This window comes from Narcine bancroftii, chromosome 6, assembly GCF_036971445.1.
Source record: "Narcine bancroftii isolate sNarBan1 chromosome 6, sNarBan1.hap1, whole genome shotgun sequence".
NCBI classification, from domain to species: Eukaryota; Metazoa; Chordata; class Chondrichthyes; order Torpediniformes; family Narcinidae; genus Narcine; species Narcine bancroftii.
In genome coordinates this window covers 150,492,986-150,514,193 of record NC_091474.1, presented here as the reverse complement: position 1 = coordinate 150,514,193, position 21,208 = coordinate 150,492,986, and the positions used below count along the sequence as shown (strand labels likewise).

The following is a 21,208-nucleotide window of genomic DNA, read 5'->3' as shown; positions in this document are numbered from 1 at the left end:
GATTGCATTCAACATGTATCAGTGCTTTCTTTTCAAGATCATTAATAGTTAAAAAAAATTTTTATCATACTTTTTCTCTTTGCTTCAATTTTCCTCTCCTGAAGGTGTTTATGATTTATACTTGAGTATGATTCTGCTAGACAGTAACAATTTTCCAATTCTTTGTGTCATTTACATCATTTGAACATTGTGACTAGTGTAATAACCAAGGTCCATCCTGTAAATGAAATTCATGAAGCACTACTTTGTCCAGCACCCCCTCTCAGAAATCTACAGTACCTGGTGTTCCTAGGCAGTGTCCCCTCCAAGTACAGATCTGTCTTGAAACTGCTGAGCCTCTGAGATCAGACAACCTCAGGTGTATTCAGGTTATTATGTGCTGTATTCAATTTGGCTACATTCATATATTTTGTACCAAGGAGGACCTTGCAGTTAAGTGATGGCGACTGGCTAAATTAGGGATTAACAAACTGCATTTCTGAGTATTCACTGGGCGTTTTATTTTTTTACATAAGATCTGAAGTAGTTGATTTTCACTTCTCATATGCAGAATACCCTGGACAATTGTTGCTTCTCTATTGGTGTTTTGGTTGAGAACCCATTTATCAGAGTGGGGATTGAATTCTGTATTTTGCTGCCCCGTACAATGGTCACAACTAACGAATACATACATAGCATTAATATACAAATAACTACACATCGGGTGTGAATAAATCACTGCTAAACATTCTGAGCTCCCGAATGGGAACGTGAGGGTTAAACACACAGTACCATTAACTTTCTCTATTTCTAACAGGCATAGCACACTAGCAAACAGTAAATTAATTACAATTAATAAGTATATCAAATGAACCTGGTCTCCAGCTTTACCCATGACTTGAGTTCCAGGATGGGCCTATTACATTCTTCCCTCCAGAGCTGGCTGTGGCCTGCAGCCTGGAGTTCAGTGATATTCTCCATGAAACAGCAGCAAACAAGAGATAGAGAGGATTGAGTCTGTACATGCTCAGTTTTTTCCATAAAAGGCCCATCCATGTGACCTGTGAGAACCATTCGTGGGGGGAGGGCCTGGATCTTACCTGTGGGCAAATCTAACTCTTGACTGGCAGGTGAGGTGACTTACAACTAGGATCCTGCCAGAGAGGTCACATGACTCTCCACAATCCACATTCTACTAGATTTGCTGACAGAGAGGCCATATTATCCTCACAATCCACACGCTCACCAGGTTCCAGATGGAGAGGCCACATGACCCTCCACAATCCACACTACAATTGTTAATCAAGAAATCTGCAGATGCTGGAGAACCAGGGCAGTACACAAAAAGTGCTGGATGAGCTCATCGGGTCACCCAGTGTCCATGGAAAACAAATTTCATGTCATATTTTCCATGGACGCTGCATGGTCTGCTGATTTCCTCCGACACTTTTGAGTATTTGTTACTTGTTAGGCTTATGGTTCTCCAGACATTTGTACAGTAATTTCACTTCAGTGGGGGTCAGAAACTGAAACAAAGCAGTGCATTCTGCAAGGAAGTTAGACATGTATGAAGAAGAAAATGATAGTGAATCTCTTCATGCAATCAACCTGAAAGATATTCAGTGAGTAATACTGAAAAATTGGCCCCATTCACACCCATTGTTTATTTTTCCCAAAAATAAATTTTATTCACAATAAAAATATAAACAAAGAAAATAAGTGCAAAGTCTTTTTAGATTCTTAATGTCTTATTGCCAGATATATTTTTTTTTCTGTACTATTAACCATTAAGTATACTACATGCCACTAATGTGATCCCCAGGGGCTTTTCTCCCTTCAGTTGCTTGAGGCACTTCCACACTGGTCTCAGCCCCTCAATTCCCAGTAGCGGAATGTACTTCCTCACCACAAAGCCCCTGCTTTGGCTGTGTCAAGCCTCCGTGTGTCCCCTCAACATGGTCTCCTGCAGCCTGGAATGTACCAGTCAGCAGCATTCTCTCACTAATATCTCAGTGCCCTGTAAGACCAACAAGTTTCAGGTAGACCAAAGGACATCTATCACCGAGTTGATGATCTTCCACCAGCTCAAGATGTCTGTGTCTCCATGCATCCCTAGGGACAGGCTGTGAATCAGAGAGACCTCTGTCACACTGCCGGTGGGGATGAAGCATGACAAGGACATTTTCATCCTTCTCCACCTACTATTAGAAAATCCATGGTCTGCAAAGAGGTGGACAAATGCTTCTTCCCCGTCAGAGTTGTCTCAAGAGCAATATGAGTTGGGAATTATATTCTGGTCATCCAGGAAGGATCTGACTGGGAAAGCCCTCTCACTGTAAGCCAGGCCAGGTCCTAGTGCTTGTTAGTGACTTCTCGCAATGAGGCATTGCACCAAATGGCCTGGACAGTCTGTTCAGGGAACCATCCCACAGTATCCATTGAGTTTTTGTTCCTTAGTGTCCTTTGTTTCATGCTGCAAAGCATAGGAAATGTGCAATGTCCCTTTTCTCAGGTGATACATCATACAGCCAACCATCTCCTCTTGTATGGACCACAAGGGCGTTGAACAGGCTGAACTCAGAACTCACAACCTGTCTTCAAAATGGGGTTTCAAACAAGCTGCCAGCTTGCCATGCTACAGAAACCAGTTCTCTTTCTCCGCCCCCCCACCTCTCTCTCTCTCTCTCTCTCTCTCTCTCTCTCTCTCTCTCTCTCTCTCTCTCTTAGAGAAAGCCTGTTTGGTCTCCTCTCTTTCTCTCTGCTTGCAAAACCACCTGACCTTCTTAGAACAGCAAATTGCATTCAAACAGATTGCAGCACTGGACCTAATCTTCTGAGTCTGTTCATCTTTTGCTTTCCAAAACAATAATCCATAATCTATTACTCCACAGCATGTCTAATTAATACCTACTTGTAAAGACCTTCAACAAAGTACCTTTCATTGTCTTTACAAAGGCACTGGGAGCCTGGACTGTCTGGCTTCAGCAGAGCTCTGGCATTTTAAATGAGATCTGTGTTGGGAAGTGTTTGTGTTTGTTTATTACCTACACTAAAACAAAAGCATAATTTATCTCCTTTAAAACATATCTATACATAATGTAAAACATAACATAATCAGTCACACAGCTAACTGGGACATTGCATGGCAACAGGGCCAGAACCATCCTTCACAATACCTGGGACAGGTAGAACTTCAGCACAAATGGCACTTGGTGCACTTGTTCTTTGACTCATACAGTTACATACAAAGAATAGGGACTATGCAAGTGGCATGAACATGGCCGGCCATATCACTCATTCCATCTAAGATCCCCAGATGAACTGGAGCATGACTCAGATAACTGTCAGGATGGAGGAATGGACTGGGCCATACCTTCACCAAGAGCATGCCAAACCTGGTACTTCCTTGTTATTGAAAGCAAGTGTCACTCCCACAGTTTCATTATCTGATGAACCTTAACTAACAACCAACTTTTATTACATGCCTTGGCTCCTCCAAACCAGATCTCCTGCACCTTCAGGTAGTCAGACCTGGCTCTTCTTCTAGTAAACCATGTCACATGAAGCCACCCATTGCTATGAATTTGCATGAAGTGTGTGTGCCCAATTACTATTGAGCCCTTGGAAAGTTGGTCTGGGCTCTATGGTTGCACTGTGCCCAAGATGACAGTGGCCATGAGGGATTGCAGACTCTGGGAAGCAACACACCCGCATAGGGCACCAGAACTGTTGAGAAGGAGAATCAGAGGAGATGACCCTACAGGACGGTGACCATGGCAGTGGACCAGCGATGGCTCAGCAGCTGATGGACTCACGCAGGCTGCAGGTGACTTGCAGTCACTGGACTTGTATGGGCTGCTGGAGAGTGGCTCTCCAGGTATCCATCCTCTCTCATGGCAACCAGGTATCAGAGCTGGAATTTGAGAGGGTGGTGAGAGCATGAAGAGCACCCAAAGGGTCTTGGGTGTGGAAAGCTTCCTGATCGTGTCAGAGATTTGGGATTTGAAGCTTGGGTTGCTGATTGATTAGGGAGCCTGTGTGGCTACGTAGATTGCGGAAGCACTGAAGACAATTATACGGGCACTCTGACTCTGAAGGGACTCTGTTTTGCTTTACTTTCTCTTGTACTGTAAGGGGTGCCAGGCAACACTAATGGCAATTTTGTGCTGTATTATTACATGAGAGTTAAGGAATCTCGACGTTAATCTTGCACTTCACTCAAGATATAATTTATATTTGTTTTTCATTGTATTTCTACACTGGAAGATTCCATCTCTTATCTACATAGAATCATAGAATTAGTACAGCTCAAACAGAGGCTATTTGTCCCATTGTATCTGCACGATCAGTGAAAGGAAACTGGATCAAGAGGTCATAATTACTTCACAATTCAGCAAGGAATGCACAACATTGAAAGTAATGAACTATGTGCTTTAAGGATGTCATTTTAATGCATCAAAAACCATATTTTATAATATTTGTTTGCCCATCCAGAGTCTTCTGCGAACTGGTAACTGTACTTCAAAGATCCCTTTATATTTGAGTCTAATGCTCCCACTGATCATGGCAGCATGGACCAATCATGAATTCAGGGCATGATTGAACAGCACTAATGATGGTGGGAGGCCTGCTCTGAGAAACCCACCCCCCCAATTCCATTCCACCTGTGGCTTCAATAACCGACACAAAAATGATTTGTCAATGCAAGGATGTCCTGATTTCATATTGGTAACTTCCATTTTGTTGCCTGTACTATCAGTGGGGCTTCTGCAAGGCAGCAAACCTGGGTGCAATCCAATTTGGAAGCACAAATGCAAAAATTAATTGAAGAAGCAATGTAAAGATAAAAAAATTAATTGCCATTTAATTTTTGAAAATGTATGGAATTAATAAGACTACAAACGATTGTGATAATTGCACAGGTAAAAGAAACATGGATTGGAATTTTGATTAAAAAAGCTCTCCCACTACGGCTTTTGTGGGTCACATACAGCTTAACCATTTCCAGTAATTCCTTGCCCTGCTCAGGGACACCCAATTTATGCTGCTGTACTCTCTCTGGCAATATACCTCCCCCAGACCCTACTGCCTTAACAACCTCTTATCTTGAGGCATATGACAAAAGCCTCTTGAGAAAAGAAAGAGAAAATTAAAGGAGAGAGAGAGAGGGCAGTAAGGAGAGAGGCAGGAAGACAAGAGCCAAGGGAAAGGTGGAGGGAGAGAATAAAGAAGGGAGCATCAGGCAGGGAGAAGGAAGGAAGAGGGAGGTAGAGAGTGAGTCTGGTGCATCACTTATCATGAGGAAACGATTTCTCAACAGCATTAGCCAAGGAGGAGATAGTGCACCAGTTCTGATGGGAGGGCATTGGCATCGCTGGGCTGTATCTGGATGCACTCAGTGATTAGGGAAGACCCCAGAACACCCTGGTCTCTACTCCTCTATCAGCAGAATGAAGAGAAACCCACCCAGTAATGTTGCACTTCAAAGGAACTTTTACAACCGCTAGTGAAAGTTAAGGAGCTCAAAATAAAGTGGTCCAATATGTACCCACAACATGCCCAAGTTTCTTGCAGCAGCTAACTGAGCACTGTTACTGCCCAGTCCACCAGCATCCCTTACAATCTCTTTGATAACATTGTCGAGATTAGGTGCTGGACTAGGACAGAGAGAGAAATCAGGCACGTCAGCTAACTCTTGCTTCTGGTTATGCTGCAGAACAGGTAGGCAGTGAATCTAATAGTCCTTTTGTAAATCCTACACCACTGACAGTAAAAGAAAATATTAACAGAATTTTTTGGAGAGCTGAAGTTTCTAATCATAAATTACTCCATCGCCATAAAAAGACCTGTCTGCACTATTGAAATGCCACATTTTTTTCTCTTGCATTACTGTAACTGTGAATATTTATTAACCATATATCTTTTTATATTTATCATCTCTTTCCATATGGTAATTTAAAGTACGTTATATGATTTGAGGTTTTTTTTAACCATGTACCAATTCAGCTGAAATAAGTAAGAATTTTGGTACATATGTACATTATACTTCTGTGTATAAATACATTATTAACCTGCATTTCCCTTCTTCCAGAATAGCATAGCAATTAATTCTCATGCACTTCTCTTTATTACCCTGTAAATAGGGAAAGTATTTTTTTCTAATTTACTTCTTGCCCTTCACATGCACTGAAATGTACAATTTACAAAGGCATGAATATGTGGATTTTATTATTGGGTAGGTTCATCATGTTATAAATGAATAAGTTGAAGCTATCCCCAACAGATTTCCAATTACTAAGGCTTCTACAGATCCAAATGATCTAGAGGCACTTACCCTTAATCACTTTTTGCTTCTTAAATCTAAGCCTTCAATGCCTAAGGGAAGATGCATATGCTGACTGCAGGAGGAAGCAGGTGCAATTTATATTGGATTTGTTCTGGAAAAGATGGGTGAAAGAATATCTTTCACTGTTGCAAGAGCGACAAAAATGGTCTAAGATCAGGCACAATTTCATGCTAGGGGATGTTGTGATCATCGTGGACAGTTCAGCACCTCAAAATTCCTGCTTGATGGGGAAGATTGATGATACCATTCAAGACAAAGGTGGTCTTGTACGTTAAGTTCGGATCAAGACTAAAACCAGTTTTCTGAACAGACTAATTACCAAAATCTGTCTTTTACAAGAGGCAGAAAGCTTCGGTAATTGGTCAACAGCTCCTGACAAACCAAGATGGGGTATTGGAGCTAGAGCTGGATGAATTCTGGAACATTCAAGAGGCAAAGAGGGTGATACAAAGGAGTTCCATGGAGACAGTCATCCCCAAAAGTCAGGATGCAGGTAGCTAGGTGACTGACAGGAGAGGGAAGAAGGGAAAGAGAGAGAAAAAGCAGAGGACCTCTCTGGGCTTTCCCATAAACAATAAGTATACCATTTTGGATACTGTTGGTGGGGACGACCTACCAGGAACAAGTTGTAGTGGTCAGGTCTCTGGCACTGAGCTGGACCCTCTCCTCAGAAAGAAAGGAGGGAAAAAGAGGAGAGCAGTAGTGATAGGGATGCAATATTTAGGGGGAAAGATAAGAGGTTCTATGGGAGAGATCGAGAATCCCGATGGTCTGTGGCCTCCCTGGTCCCAAGGTCTCCAACATCTCAGATCGAGTTCTTAGTATTCTTAGGAGGGATGGTGAGGCATCCAATGCCATGGGTAGGAAGGATGAGGAGGTCCTGTAAAGAGAGTTTAGGGAGTTTGGTGCAAAGTTGAAGGACAGGACATCCAGGGTTGCCATCTCAGGAGTGCTACCCGTGCCATGTGCTAATGAGGCTAGAAACAGGAAGTTAATGCAGCTAAATATGTGGCTAAAGAGATGGTACAGGAGGGAGGGCTTCATGTTTCTAGACCATTGGGCTCAGTTCCAGGGAAGGGGGGACCTGCTCCGACTGAACTGGAGGGGGAACTAACATCCTTGCAGGTAGGTTTGCTAGTGCTGCTCTGGAGGTGGTGAGGTGGGTGGGGGGGGGGTTAAACTAGATTGGCAGGGGGATGGGAACAAGAGTGTTAGAGCAGATAGTGAGGTGGAGGATGGTAAAGGTCATGTGAAGACTATAAATACAGACAAAAATCAAAAGTTTGTACGTGATGGAAATGTTCTCAGATGCACTTATTCCAATGCAAGGAAAGGCAGTTGATCTTGGGACGTGGATTGGCTCATGGTATTACAACATTATTGCTATTAGTGTGACTTGGTTGCAGGAGGGGCAGGGCTGGCAGCTCAATGTTCCGGGGTTCTGTGTTTCAGATGTGATAGAGGGGGATGGATGAAAGGGGGAGGAGTGGCATTGCTAGTCAGGGAAAACAGCACAGCTGTGCTTAGGCAGGACAGTCCAGGGGGTTTATCTACAGAGGCCGTATGGGTGGAGCTGAGGAACAGGAAAGGTGTGACTACACTGATAGGGTTGTATTATGGACCGCTCAATAGTCAGAGAGAATTGGAAGTTCAAATCTGTTGAGAGATAGCAGACCGATGTAAGAAACAGGAAATGGTGTTAATAGGAGATTTTAACTTTCCACATATTGACTGGGACTCCCATACTGTAAAAGGGCTGGATGGATTGGAGTTTGTCAAATGTGTTCAGGAAAATTTTCTAATACAATATAGAGGTTCTAATGAGAGAGGATACAATACCTGATCTCCTATTAAGGAACTGGACAGATCAGGTGACAGAGGTATGTGTTGGTGAACATTTTGGTGACCATAATGTCATGAGTTTCAAGTTAATTATGGATAAGGATAGTCCTAGTCCTCGAGTTGAGATTCTGAATTGGAGAAAGGCCAATTTTGTGGAAATGAGAAAGGATCTAGGAAGAGTGGATTGAGATAAATTGTTTTCTGGCAAGGATGTGTTCAGTAAGTGGCAAAATTTTGCAAATGCAGAGTTTGCATGTTCCAGACAGGATTAAATACAAAATTAATAGGCATAGGGACCTTAGTTTTCAAGGGATATTAGCAATCTGATTAAGAGGAAGAGAGAGGTGTATAGCAATTGTTCGCAAGAAGAAGCAAGTGAGGAACTAGAAGAGTATAGAAAATGTAAGAGAAAACTGAAGAAGGAAATCAGGAAGGCAAAATCTGCTTTGGCAGATATTGTGAAGGAAAACCTGAAGGGTTTCTACAAGTATGTTAAGAGAAAAAGGATAGTAAGGGACAAAATTGGTCCCTTAGAAGATCAGAGTAGTCATCTATGCGTGGAGCCTAACGAGATGGGGGAGATCTTAAACAGTTTTTTTTGCATCAGTATTTATTCAGAGTGTATAAGGAAGGAAGGGAAACAAGCAGCAGTGGCATGGAACATGTAGAGATTAAAGAGGAGGAGGTGCTTGCTGCCTTACAGAAAATAACGGTAGATAAATTCCCTGGGCCTGACATGATATTCCCTTGGACCTGGAGGGAGACATGTGTAGAAATTACAGGGGCCCTTGCAGAAATATTTAAAATGTCCTTAGCCATGGGTGAGGTGTTGGAGGGTAGTTCATGTTGTTCAGTTGTTTAAAAAAGACTCCAAAAGTAAACCAAGAAATTACAGGCCAGTGAGCCTGACATCAGCATTAGGTAAATTATTGGAGGGTGTCCTAATAGATCTGATATACTTGAACTGCCAAGCGCTGATTAAGGATAGTCAGCATGGATTTGTGTATGGTAGGTCGGGTTTAACGAATCTTATGGAGTTTTTTGAGGTGGTTACCAAGAAAACAGATGAAGGAAGGACTGTGAATGTTGCCTATGTGGACTTTAGTTAGGCCTGTGACAAGATTCAAAATGGGAAGTTAGTACAGAAGGTTCAGACACCAGGTATCCATGGAGAAGTTGTAAATTGGATTTGAAATTTGCTGAATGGGAGAAGACATAGAGTGATAGTGGGTGATTGCTTCTCAGTCTAGAGGCTTGTGATTAGTGGTGTGCCTCAGGGATCGGTGCTGCGACCATTGTGGTTTGTTGTTTATGTAATTGATCTGGATGATAATGGAGGAAATTGGATCAGAGAGTTTGCCAATGACACTAAGATTGGAGGCGTTTTGGACAGTGAGGAAGGCTTTCAAAGTTTGCAGAGGGATCTTGACCAGCTGGAAAGATGGGCCAGAAAATGGCAGATGGAATTTAATGCAGACAAGTGTGAGGTGCTGCATTTTGGAAAGATAAACCAAGGAATGACATAGATAGTAAATGGTAAGGCACTGAGAGGTGTGGAGGAACAAAGGGATCTGGGAATCCAGATACATAATTCCCTGAATGTGGTGTCACAGGTAGACAAGTTTGTAAATAAATCTTTTGCCATTTTGGCCTTCATAAATCAAAGTATTGACAACAGGAGTTGAGATGTTATGGTGAGATTGTTTAAGATAATGGTGAGGCCAAATTTGGAGTATTTTGTGTAGTTCTGGTCACTGGAAAGATATCAGTAAGATTGAAAGAGTGCAGAGAAGATTTACTAGAATGTTGCTGGGTCTTCAAGAGTTGAGTTACAGGGAAAGATTAAACAAATTAGGACATTATTCCTTGGATTATAGAGGAATGAATGGAGATTTTCTAGAGATTTACAAAATTATGAGGGGAATAGACAGAATAAATGCAAGTAGGCTCTTTCCACTTGGATTAGGAGAGATAAATACAAGAGGACATGGATTTAGGGTGAAAGGGGAAAGGTTTAGGGGATTATTTGGGGGAATTTCTTCACTCAAAGAGTGGTGGGAGTGTGGAATGAACTGTTATCTGATGTGGTAAATGCAGTTCCCTCTAAAGTTTTAAGAATAAATTGGATAGGTACATTGCTGGGAGTGGTCGGGAGGTTAATGGAAATGGTGCAGGCCAGTGGGACAAACAGAATTAAGTTTTGGCATAGACTAGTAGGGCTGAATGGCCTGTTTTCCCTGCTGCACTGTTCTATTGTTGAATGGAATAACCTTCTGTGCCATAAATGGTCGGTCTCCATTCTCTCGGGACCGGGAAGAACAATCAAGCTAAAACTAAGGAATTTCCACTCAGACGAACTCCTTTCACACCCATTACCTTTCATTATTTTTAAATGTAAAGATTTCCATTTCAGACAAAATGAAGTTGAGATTGTGGAATGCAGAACAATAATTGCTGAAAATGAATAACCACAATGCTGAAGTGGTGAAAACAGCTCTGATTATAAGGCATCTCAATACCAAAACAAGGTGCAGAACATCATGCGAATAAAACACAATCATTGGAACTTGCAATTGTGTCTACAGCAAAAGTCACTCAAATGGTGTACTGCAAAAGGCACACAAGGAAGATATTGTATATCTGAATATGTTAAATGATTATCACAGGATGTGATAATGTGATGTCCCGGACATAATTTACCTAACTGCTTCTGAACCATATGACTGGCTTGTTTAGTTTGGTTATATTTAATAAAGGTGTCAAATTGTGCAGCACCAAAACAAGCCTTCATTCCACTGAGAATAGACCTACCATCAGGCACTCATTTATCGTAATCCTATATTAATTCAATTTTATTCACCCCAAATTTCTATCAACTCCCCTTAGTTTCTACTATTGCACATACCTCTATGGTTGGGGAAATGTTCAGTGGTCAATGTTCAGTGATCAAAGCATGGCCTTGGCATGTGGCTGGAAATATGTTAGCCTTTACTTTTTATGGATGTTGCGTGACCTGTCAAGTTTCTCAAGCATGCCTGTGCATTGCACTTGACCCATCATCTGCAGATTTTCTTGTTTATCACCACAGAAAGCAATGGAAATCAAAATTGAACCCGGGATGGTGCAACTGTGCTACTGTGCTGTTTGATGTGTGAATGGGCATCTACTTTGATGGACTTGGGTCCTGCACAGTCTGAATAATGACAGCAGATCTCCAGTCCTGAAAGAAGTCAGAGGACCAAATGACAATCCATGGTTTCATATTCACCAATGCTTTTTTTACTTATTTCTATACCATTTAATTTCTTCAATTTATGTTCACCAGCTGTTGAAGCAGGACTCAAATTCATGTCTCTGTGTATAGTGCAGACCTCTGGATTACAATCTAACCACTTAACTACTACATCTCTACACCACCAAACCCTGAATGTAAAGCAAATCAAATTAGAAACCACTATTTTATGAGTTTTTAGTCAATGACCTCCAGAGACCATGTTAAATGAAAGCCAGAATCTCCACTTTCCAATGGTTACGTCCTAAATGTTGTCAATAGAATTCCAGGAAACATACGCTTCTCTGCCTATCCCACTAAAGTTGGAACTCCTTTCTGGTGATTGAATTAATTCTTTGTATTTAAGGAATAGTTTGGACCTGAGAATGTATATAAAATTTCTCTGTGTGGACTTTATGCAAAATATTTCATGTGTAAACCACTGTTCAAAAGCATGCAGGGTAGCTTCTGTCTGAGCAACAGAGAGAACATTATTGTGTTAATAATTATGTCAAGAGACATTCAGACAATGCAGAGATATCACTGAAACTACCAAGAAATTCAATTAATTTGCACACTATGGAAACAAACAACCTATTTCCCTCAGTGTCTCAAATATGAAGTATGTTTTATGAGAAAAAATAGTTGAAATCTCCGGATTTATTCAAGAGATGAGGTAATTGGCTTCTGTGGTCACTCATATATAAACCATATAACCGTATAACAATTACAGTTTGGAAGCAGGCCATCTCAGCCCCTCTAGTCTCCAGAGTGATTGATCTAAATTTGGCTGTCATCTACACTTGGTTAACAACATGAATTACGCCTAATAGTTGGTGTCAGTACCACTGGACCAAAAAAATTGGTCCAGATTCCTGTATTACCTGTGTGCCATTACCTTTTCCACAGGAAGTCCCTTGTGAATTCAGGATGAAGACAGACTGTGGTTCTGCCGTGGTATCCTGGTGGCTTCATAGATCTGCCAGTGATTTCTGTGAGGAGTCCTACAAGAATAATGGCCACCTCAGCAAGGTATCAGAGGTCCATGGGTACTGCATGCCAGCAAAGTGTTTCCACCCTCTGAGAGAATGACAACAGAGTTCATTTTCATTTGAACGTTATGCTATCGCACATCACAGGAAATGGCACTAATATTGACAAGAATATCAGGTGGGGAATAACAATAGTAATAAAAATAACATTGTGCTATATATATATATATATATATATATATATATATATTATATTGTGCTTTTATTCAAATGGCTGTCAGCTTCACTTGAGGGTGGAACAATCTAGCTTCCTTCAGCAAGAAACAATAGTTCAGTATGCCAGGAAATCAGTTTTGGAATAACCTAAAAATAACAGACAAATTAAAAAAAAATAAAATGAGACATCATTTCAAATATCCCTTCCAAGGCATAGAAATGTCAGAACAGGCTTCACTGGTCTAAAGCTGTCTTTATTTTCCAGTTGCACTCACATCTCAAAGTAACAACTCCCAAGATCAGGGAAAGAGGAGCAACCACCTAGATTGTTGGGCGCAACCCTATGATAGGTCTGGTGTTCGCAGATGAAAACTTACCAATGCTCTGCTGATGTTTCAGAGGGCTTTGTGAGCTTCTCCCGGACACCTCCAGGATACTAAGGTATTGAGAGCAGGCAGGGGATTGAGAGGTGGCCTTGTGTGAAGTACAATTTGCTACTACCTATGGTCCTGAAATCCACTTCAGACCATGGTCAACTACTTAATTAAGCTAGGCTCACCTCTGTGAGCCTAAACCATTTTGTTCTAAGTTCTACAATTACTATGTCGATGAATTGGGCCTTCTTCAGGTGTTACATTAAGTTGATGGTACCTTCAGACTGGGGGCCCAATGGTGAAAAGATGCTGTGGAGTTTCTGGTGGGTAAATAAGACTGATTGAAGAAAATGCTAATACAGGAAATTGGCTGGAAGAGTATTTTTATATTTGCACTTCAGAATAGCCCATACACAAATATCCCAAAACTGCAATGAATGAGTAAGGTTAAGGAGGATAAATGTATGTCATAGATCAATCCAGGTGTGCAATCATATGTTTGGTCATAGGGTCTTGCTTACTTTTGAGTATGCTCATCATTTTGTCTCTCTCCTTTGCAGATGACGTAAGGTTACATAGAAAGAAATGGAGGCACCAAAAAAGTATTAATTATGCTGGACAATGAACATTTTGCTTCCTGAAGACTTTTGGGTATACCTCATGGATTTTAGGCTGCTAATCATGAAAATCACCTTAAAAATTTCCTATCATGTACCCTTTTTAGATATAACCTTTTTGTATCCAGCTGATTGACAACCTGCTTCAAGCAAACAAAACCATGGTGCACAAATTTTCAATATGTCATTGAAAATTAATTTTCTGCATTTGCACTTAGATTTCTTCCCTGCTGATCTTAGTGCAGTCAGTGATGAACGTGGTGAAAGCTTTCATCTGATATTGCAACCATGGAAAAGTGGTATCAGGGCAACAGAGATCCATCAATGCGGGCCGACTTGTTGGACACTGATACGAGAGACATCAGATGCCGAGTACAAATGAAAATCAGTGGCAAAACATTTTTAAGTCAGTTGAATTAACGCAATGTGCCAGCATCATTATGCGATTAAACAGGCTAAATTCAATCAAAGTTAACTTAGTATTTTTCCAACTTCCTAAATGATATAGAAAATCTGGTTATCTTTGTGTTCAGCTTGAAGTTGTCTATCACAATCCCCATTTTTTTTAGGAAGCAAACCTTTTAAAAAATCTTATTGTTCAGTGTTATGTAATGGTGATCAGCAATGATTATTTGTCAGAAATAGCGGCAAAGATGTATCATTTGTTTCGAGTCAGCCACTGGAGTATATTGGATAATGCTATAAATATTTGATTTGAATGTGCTTTCAAATCTCTTAATAAGTTTACTCCACGTGGTTAATATGCTTAACCAAATTGGACTGAATAGTTTATTATTGCATGCACTATGACAAAATAATGAACATCTTAGTTTTGTGTGCTATCCAGTCAAGTCATCCTAAATGTAAATACAATATGTAGTGCATCATAAAACAGAAGTTCAGTGCAGAGGATATAGTAACAGAGAGAATGATCTGTTAAACAGTGCAAGGGCAGCATCAATGTATTTGTCATCTATTCAATACTCTGAAAACAGCAGAGAGTAACTGTTTTAGAAACTTTTATATAGCTGCTTCATTCTGGGATATTGGCAGTTTTTTTATGCTATGCCTGCTGTCTAAAAAAACACTGAAATGGAATGATGGGGACCATTCCAGTCCCAGCATTTTTCTGGCAAAAGGCACAGTGTCAGTTCCAGGATGCCGCCTGTGTAAAAGGTGAATCTGGCATTCCGGGACCAACTTGGATAAGGAATATGATGTTTTTTTTAAAACTTTATTTAAAGATTTTATCACAAGAATAAAAAGAAAAATTACATTTCAAGAAAAGATAAAAAATAAAATAATAAGATTACAATACAACATTAGTAACCTAATTTAAATCCAACTAACCCCCCCCCCCCCAATACGGCCACTAAGAAAATATAAAATCTATATAAAAAAAAACTCACCCTTCCCCCCAAAATAAAGAGTGAAGAGTTAGTAAAATTAATAAAATTATATATATATATATATAAAAAAACACTCACCTACAATAAAAATAATAATAAAAAAAAATAAAATAATAAGATTACAATACAACATTAGTAACCTAATTTAAATCCAACTAACCCACCCCCCCAATACGGCCACTAAGAAAATATAAAATCTATATAAAAAAAACTCACCCTTCCCCCCAAAATAAAGAGTGAAGAGTTAGTAAAATTAATAAAATTATATATATATATATATATATATATATATATAAAAACACTCACCTACAATAAAAATAATAATGAAAAAAAAGAATCATCAAATCTAAAATATCACACTTAAAAACATATTTAAGTCAAATTTAATTGCATGTACTTAACAAATGGAGTCCACTTCAGCTTATAAAAAGACATCTTATCTTGAATTGAGAAAGATATCTTTTCCATAATTAAACAGGATTTCATCTCTAAGCACCACCTATCCAAAGTTAATATATTTCTATCTTTCCAAGTAAGCGCTATACATTTCTTGGCCACCGTTAAGGCTAAATAGATAAAAGAAATCTGATAATCATTTAATCCTAAGTCAATTAATGATTGCATATTCCCTAATAAAAATATATCAGGATCTAATACAACATAAATATTATATAAACTATTAAATATAGATTGAATACCTTTCCAAAACTGTTGCAATCGGTCACAAAACCAAACAGTATGTAAAAAAGTATTAGCCGTCTGATCACAGTGAAAACAACAATCTAACTTACTAAGACCAAATTTTTTTAATTTCTCTGGTGTTAAATATAATTGATTTATAAAATTATAATTAATCATCGCTAATCTAGCATTAATCAATTTCCGAATACTATTTTGACAAATTTCTATCCAGGCTTCTTCAGCTATTGTAGAACCTAAATCTTTTTCCCATTTCAACTTATCTTTATACCAATCTTTCTTACTTTCATTTTCTTGTAAAATACAATATAAATCAGATATATACCCCTTTTTTGGTATTGAAAGCACATATTTCTCAAAACTAGTTTCAGGCAATAGAATCATATGCTGACCACATATAGGAATATGACGTTGAGATGATGCCCAATGTGTGAGAAGTAACAGCATGAAATTTGAACATTTTAAAGCAACAGTCAGGATTCAGCATCGCGATGTCTGCGAATTGGGAAGATGAAGAGATCCGCAAGCTCCTTACCCTCCTGTGGAGGACAAAATCAAGCGCTACACTACGGGAACTGTAAAGGGTGGCCCATCATTGGAGAGGCTTGCTCAAAAGCTTAGCGACTGAAGCTTTACAAAGGACAAGTCACAGGTGATGAACAAGCTGAAAGGCCTGCGTAAGAAATACCTTCACAATGGCAGGAGCGGTAGAGGGTATTTGTACTGGCCATATTTTGATCTGTGCTATTCCATCTGGGGTACAAGTCACTCGGCAAATCCAGTTGCTCTTTTAAGCCACACTTCACCTGAGACCATTCCAGCTGGTCTCCCTCCTCCAGCAGCAGTCCTGATGCCGAAGTCCCTAATGGCACAGATACAGAGGCCAGCAATAAAGAATCCACACTTCATGATGGACTAGGTAAAAACTTAATTCACTTCACGATTAACATTTTTTTTCATGTGCCTTTGCAAGTATGTTTGCCCATAAAGAATGGTCACGCTGGTGTCCTGTTGTTTTCTAGGATGCCAGCTGCTGCAAAAACCTACCAAATCCCGGGCGTTGACCAGGGAGATGAAGGAAATATTACTGGCTATGGACCGCAAGGACGTAGAGAGGGAGCATCTTCGATTGGAGGTGCAGAAGACCTGTGAGGAGCAGCTGAGGAGGTGGAGAGAACAGAACTGGAGTCCAATAGAAGTGAGTGGGCTGAGGAAATGAATGGGTTCGGCAACATGTTCAAGGACTTCCAGTGTGAGCTGCAGAACCAGGCATCACTCATATGGGAAATGATGGACTCATATTATCTTCCTCACAAGAGCACCCTGCTCCCACTCAACTGCAACAAACACCCACACAACAGTACCGTGCTCCTGCACCCCATAGCTAGTATTTTTCTCCAGCACCACAGCAGAGTAAGAGCATACATCACACAGACGAGGCATATGGGCCATTTCAATCACCTTCTTCCTCCTCCTTCCTCCAGCTGCTGGAGTGATGTAATAGTTACTACTTTTGCACATGGTTATTGGTGTTTTGTACATTTGGACAGTTACAAATAGTTAAACGCAGTTGAATTAAACCTCTTTATTGTTGTTTATGTGTTTCCTGTTCACTACAATTATCTGACAGATGTAATATATATTGACTAAAAGATGTTATTTGCTTGCTTAAATTGCTTACGTAATTGCCTCATGGATCGCCTGGTGACTATGTGCTTGTGCACTCTGATAAACAACTCAATCAGGCTCCTCAGGGAGATCGGGCAACTCAGTGCTCCAATCTGGCAAGAAATGTTCCTTGTTGATTTCACATATATAAGCGATGACAATGTCTGATACAAAAGTGGTACAAATATCAAGTCACTTGGCCAGGCACCTCCAGCAACCTTTGAGACATCCGAAAGCATTTTCCACCATTCTTGCCAAGCTTAAATGGAAGTTAAAGCTTCGCTGATGTTGATTAAGTGTAGGTGGTTAGTGAACTCCCTCCTTCATTAGCCACTTACTCAGGGGATAAGCTGGGTCTTCGATTAGATTAGATGCACAGATCCACTCCGGTAACAGTTTTGGATTTCTCTGGGCAGAGCAATGTAGATTTATAAGATGGAACTTCTGAAATCACTAATGCTTTCTAGAGGCTGTTTTACAAGGGTCAGGATAAAATCTGACCCTAAGTCTCATTGAAGTAGAGTCAGTCAGCCATTCATTCAGTTTAACATATACATGTTCTATTGTCATTGTATCCTATATGGTTACATGTGACAAAAAAAACATGATTGATTGATCCACATACATCACTGTACACTGGAGTATATAAACTTATTTCAAGTGGGAAGCGGTTACTCGCCTTGATCTTCAGTCTTTCTGTAAATGGGCGAATTGGCTAAAACTCAACCAGCCGAACTCATATAAACATCTATGAAGCTGGAACAACAAAAAGTTTGTGTTTGAATGACATAAGAAACACATTAATTGATAAAGGGAAATAATTGTAACTCAGGCCATGATCCTTATCATTGGTTGTGGTCCTCAGCAGCTTAAAGAACAATGGCGTATCATCCTTCCTGATGTAGTAAACTAGTACATCCTCATGGAGGGCTCCGATGGGAATATGTGTTCCTTTGATGGCACCAACACACATTGGATAACCCCGTTCAGCAAATCTGTCCATTGTCTCCTGAAGAGATGCACCATTCAGCAGGTCAACAAAACATTTAAAGAGGTCCCTCTTCAATGCTCCAGTAACTTGGCATACCAACACACACACAGTGGGCACACCGACATCAAAAATACAAATTCACATGGGATAGCGTACCACCACACAGCAACGGTGAGTTCAAGCCGAGGCTGTCACCTGTTTGTTTTCTTGCACCTCAATTGTGGCTCAACGAGTTTCAATACAAAGTCAAAAATGTCCCAAGACATACGGAAATGATTCCGCTGATCAAATTCATCAAAATTTTTGAGGATATTAGACCAGTACATGGGCTCGTGTGGTCTCTCTCTCCTCCACGTCTTTCTATCCATCTATGGCATCGAAGGTCTGTGTGCCTTTCTGCCTCAAACATCTCTCTACTTCTCCTCTATTTCTACTCCAATGTATTTCTGATCCCATGAACACATTGCTCACACAAATTCTGTGTCCATCTGTGCATCATAATGTCATTGCACCATGCGCAGGAACTGTGCTTGTGTTCGAAGTGAGGTATACATGTTCATGGCTAGTAGTATAAGCACATCAGGATCTATCACCATTTTTGTGTAGAAAGATATGTCTGACGCACATGCTATACACCACACTAGACACCGACGCTGCTGAGTTACACATCCTGCCCCTTGCTCCCGGAATGCCGGCTTGCTGTGTAAAATGACACAGTGACCCTACATTATGCTGGCTTTGCTTGGTTCAGTGTAAATAACAAAAGTTGACTTAATGCTGGGTCTTCCTTCCGGCAATATCATAGGACTTCTGTGTAAAATTTTCTCTTGAATGTGGTGATGAGTGTTTTGAAACTCAAGCATCTTCTTATACTCCTTCATCTGTGGCGCTGTGATTGCCTTTGAACCATGTCCCACTGCAGAAAATGGGGCAGGAAGATTGAAACAAATCTAGCATTGCAAAACTGTGTTGTCAGAACCATTATGTTTTGGCAGGAGACTTCACAACATTAGTTCAAGAAAGAGCAACTGGCCAACCTTGGCTAATACTTATCCTTCAATTAACCATTCAAATCATTTAGTCATCAGCATTTAGCTGTGCGTGCGATCTTGCATATAAAATTTAGCTTATTGCATTACCACAGTGTCTGCTCTGCAGCAATATTTCCGTGGCTCTAAAATAACTTGGAATCAGAAAGCAAGAAAAAAATCTGCTGATGCTGGAAATCTGAAATAAATCAGAAAGTGCTGGAAATACCCAATAAGTCTGGCAACATCTGAGAGGAGAGAACCAGAGTCAACCATTCAGATTGCTGACCGTTCATCAGATGGAAGTATTTTGGAATATTGCAGATTGAAAGGCCCTTTATATGCAGTTTGCTTTGGTGCACAAACATTAGTGAAGAATAAACATAGCAAGCAATTTCTAAGCAGGATGCTGGTCTACACGGACAGGTTAATATGCAGATTGGATGTTGAGGATCAACCCAAACAATTCATCCAAAAGCATAGTCGACGATCTGCAATGATCTGTTTTATTCTGAATGGAGCATGCATGCACAACTTTATGACCTAAAGGCCAAAATACTGGCACTGATTCATGCATTTGCCATGAACTGTATTTAGGTGAGTAGACAATTTGTGTTTTAAGGAATAACATCTTCACATCCTACTTTACAGATGACTCAATAACCTGAATCACTCTTAATGCTACTTTTTTGTTGGCTGTACATTACAATTCTGCCTCCACAGTTAACTCTTTGCTCACTGCATTACTTTCTGAGTACAGGCTAACCAGCATTTTCTAAATCATTTTCAGAAATCACCTTTGATCTAGAATTCAAACTCTGATACAGTTGCTTTAATGTGCGCACATCGTGCAGACTGGAAGTCATGGTGTGTTGTGCCTTGACAAGTGATTATGTGGGCAATGCTTTCCTCTACTGATCACATCTCGCATGTAAAAATGAAATGTGAGAACAGCATTTCTGTTTTAAGAAAGTGAGGTTGTTCTGGAAATTGCAGTGCACCCTCTGAACAGTATTATAGGAAATGTATGCCCATCTGTGGTTTGGTGTTAGAACAAGGGTCATGCGAAGGATAGGCTGGCTTGGAAGCTCAGAGAGATGTGAGCATCCATATAAAATGAAACCATTGTTATTCAATACCACTGACTTTTGAGGGAGACATTTTCTGGGAATTAGTTCTGTTAAAGGTCAATTGCCAGGGTCAAGAGTGGGCTGCATTACCTAATGGAATGAAGTGCTGAGGATGTTCAGTAAGTAATATGATCTAAGCCAACAGGCAGAGTTTTCAAGTTGACTCCTTAAAAAGAATACAAACTGATTACCAAGGAAAACATTTCAACATCCTAGTCCTAAAATAAAAGTAGAAAAATATAATGGAAAGAGACTTTATTTTTGTTTCATATGGTTGAATTAATGTGAGATCTTTGCCTTTAACTTAATCCTGCTGAGAAAATTTTGGCTGTTTCATATTTTGTAGCTTACCCTTTTAAAATAAATGAGTAAAATGTTATTCAAATACAAATGTAATGCAATTATATGAATAATTTGCAAAAATTAATTTAAGCTCACCATCGGAACAGAAGTATAAAGATGCAAATGTAATTTCACAATGAAATCAATCTGCAGCCTGATCTCTAATACCCAAAATTTCCTTTGGGTTGGTCATGGTAATCTGAAGAATATATTATTTTAATTTATAATGTATGTTATTAATGATCAAGCATTAGCAGGCCCAGGCTTAAGATCCATGGGATTTCAAAACTGGCACTAATTGTGG

General features: G+C 40.0%; 1 long non-coding RNA gene across 4 annotated transcripts in view; it reads left to right on the top strand.

The window, feature by feature from the left end:
- The window catches only part of LOC138736591 (uncharacterized), a 206,642-nt gene that overhangs the window by 163,525 nt on the left and 21,909 nt on the right, over window positions 1-21,208 (top strand). For 2 of the 4 annotated variants that reach the window (XR_011340420.1, XR_011340416.1), the window contains 2 exons: window positions 12,348-12,608; window positions 13,581-14,543. The exons of 1 other annotated variant lie outside the window; for it this stretch is intronic. This is a non-coding gene — a long non-coding RNA (uncharacterized lncRNA). Of the gene's footprint in view, window positions 1-12,347; window positions 12,609-13,580; window positions 14,544-21,208 lie in introns of those variants that run through there. One more of the 4 variants, XR_011340417.1, reaches the window with a different exon arrangement.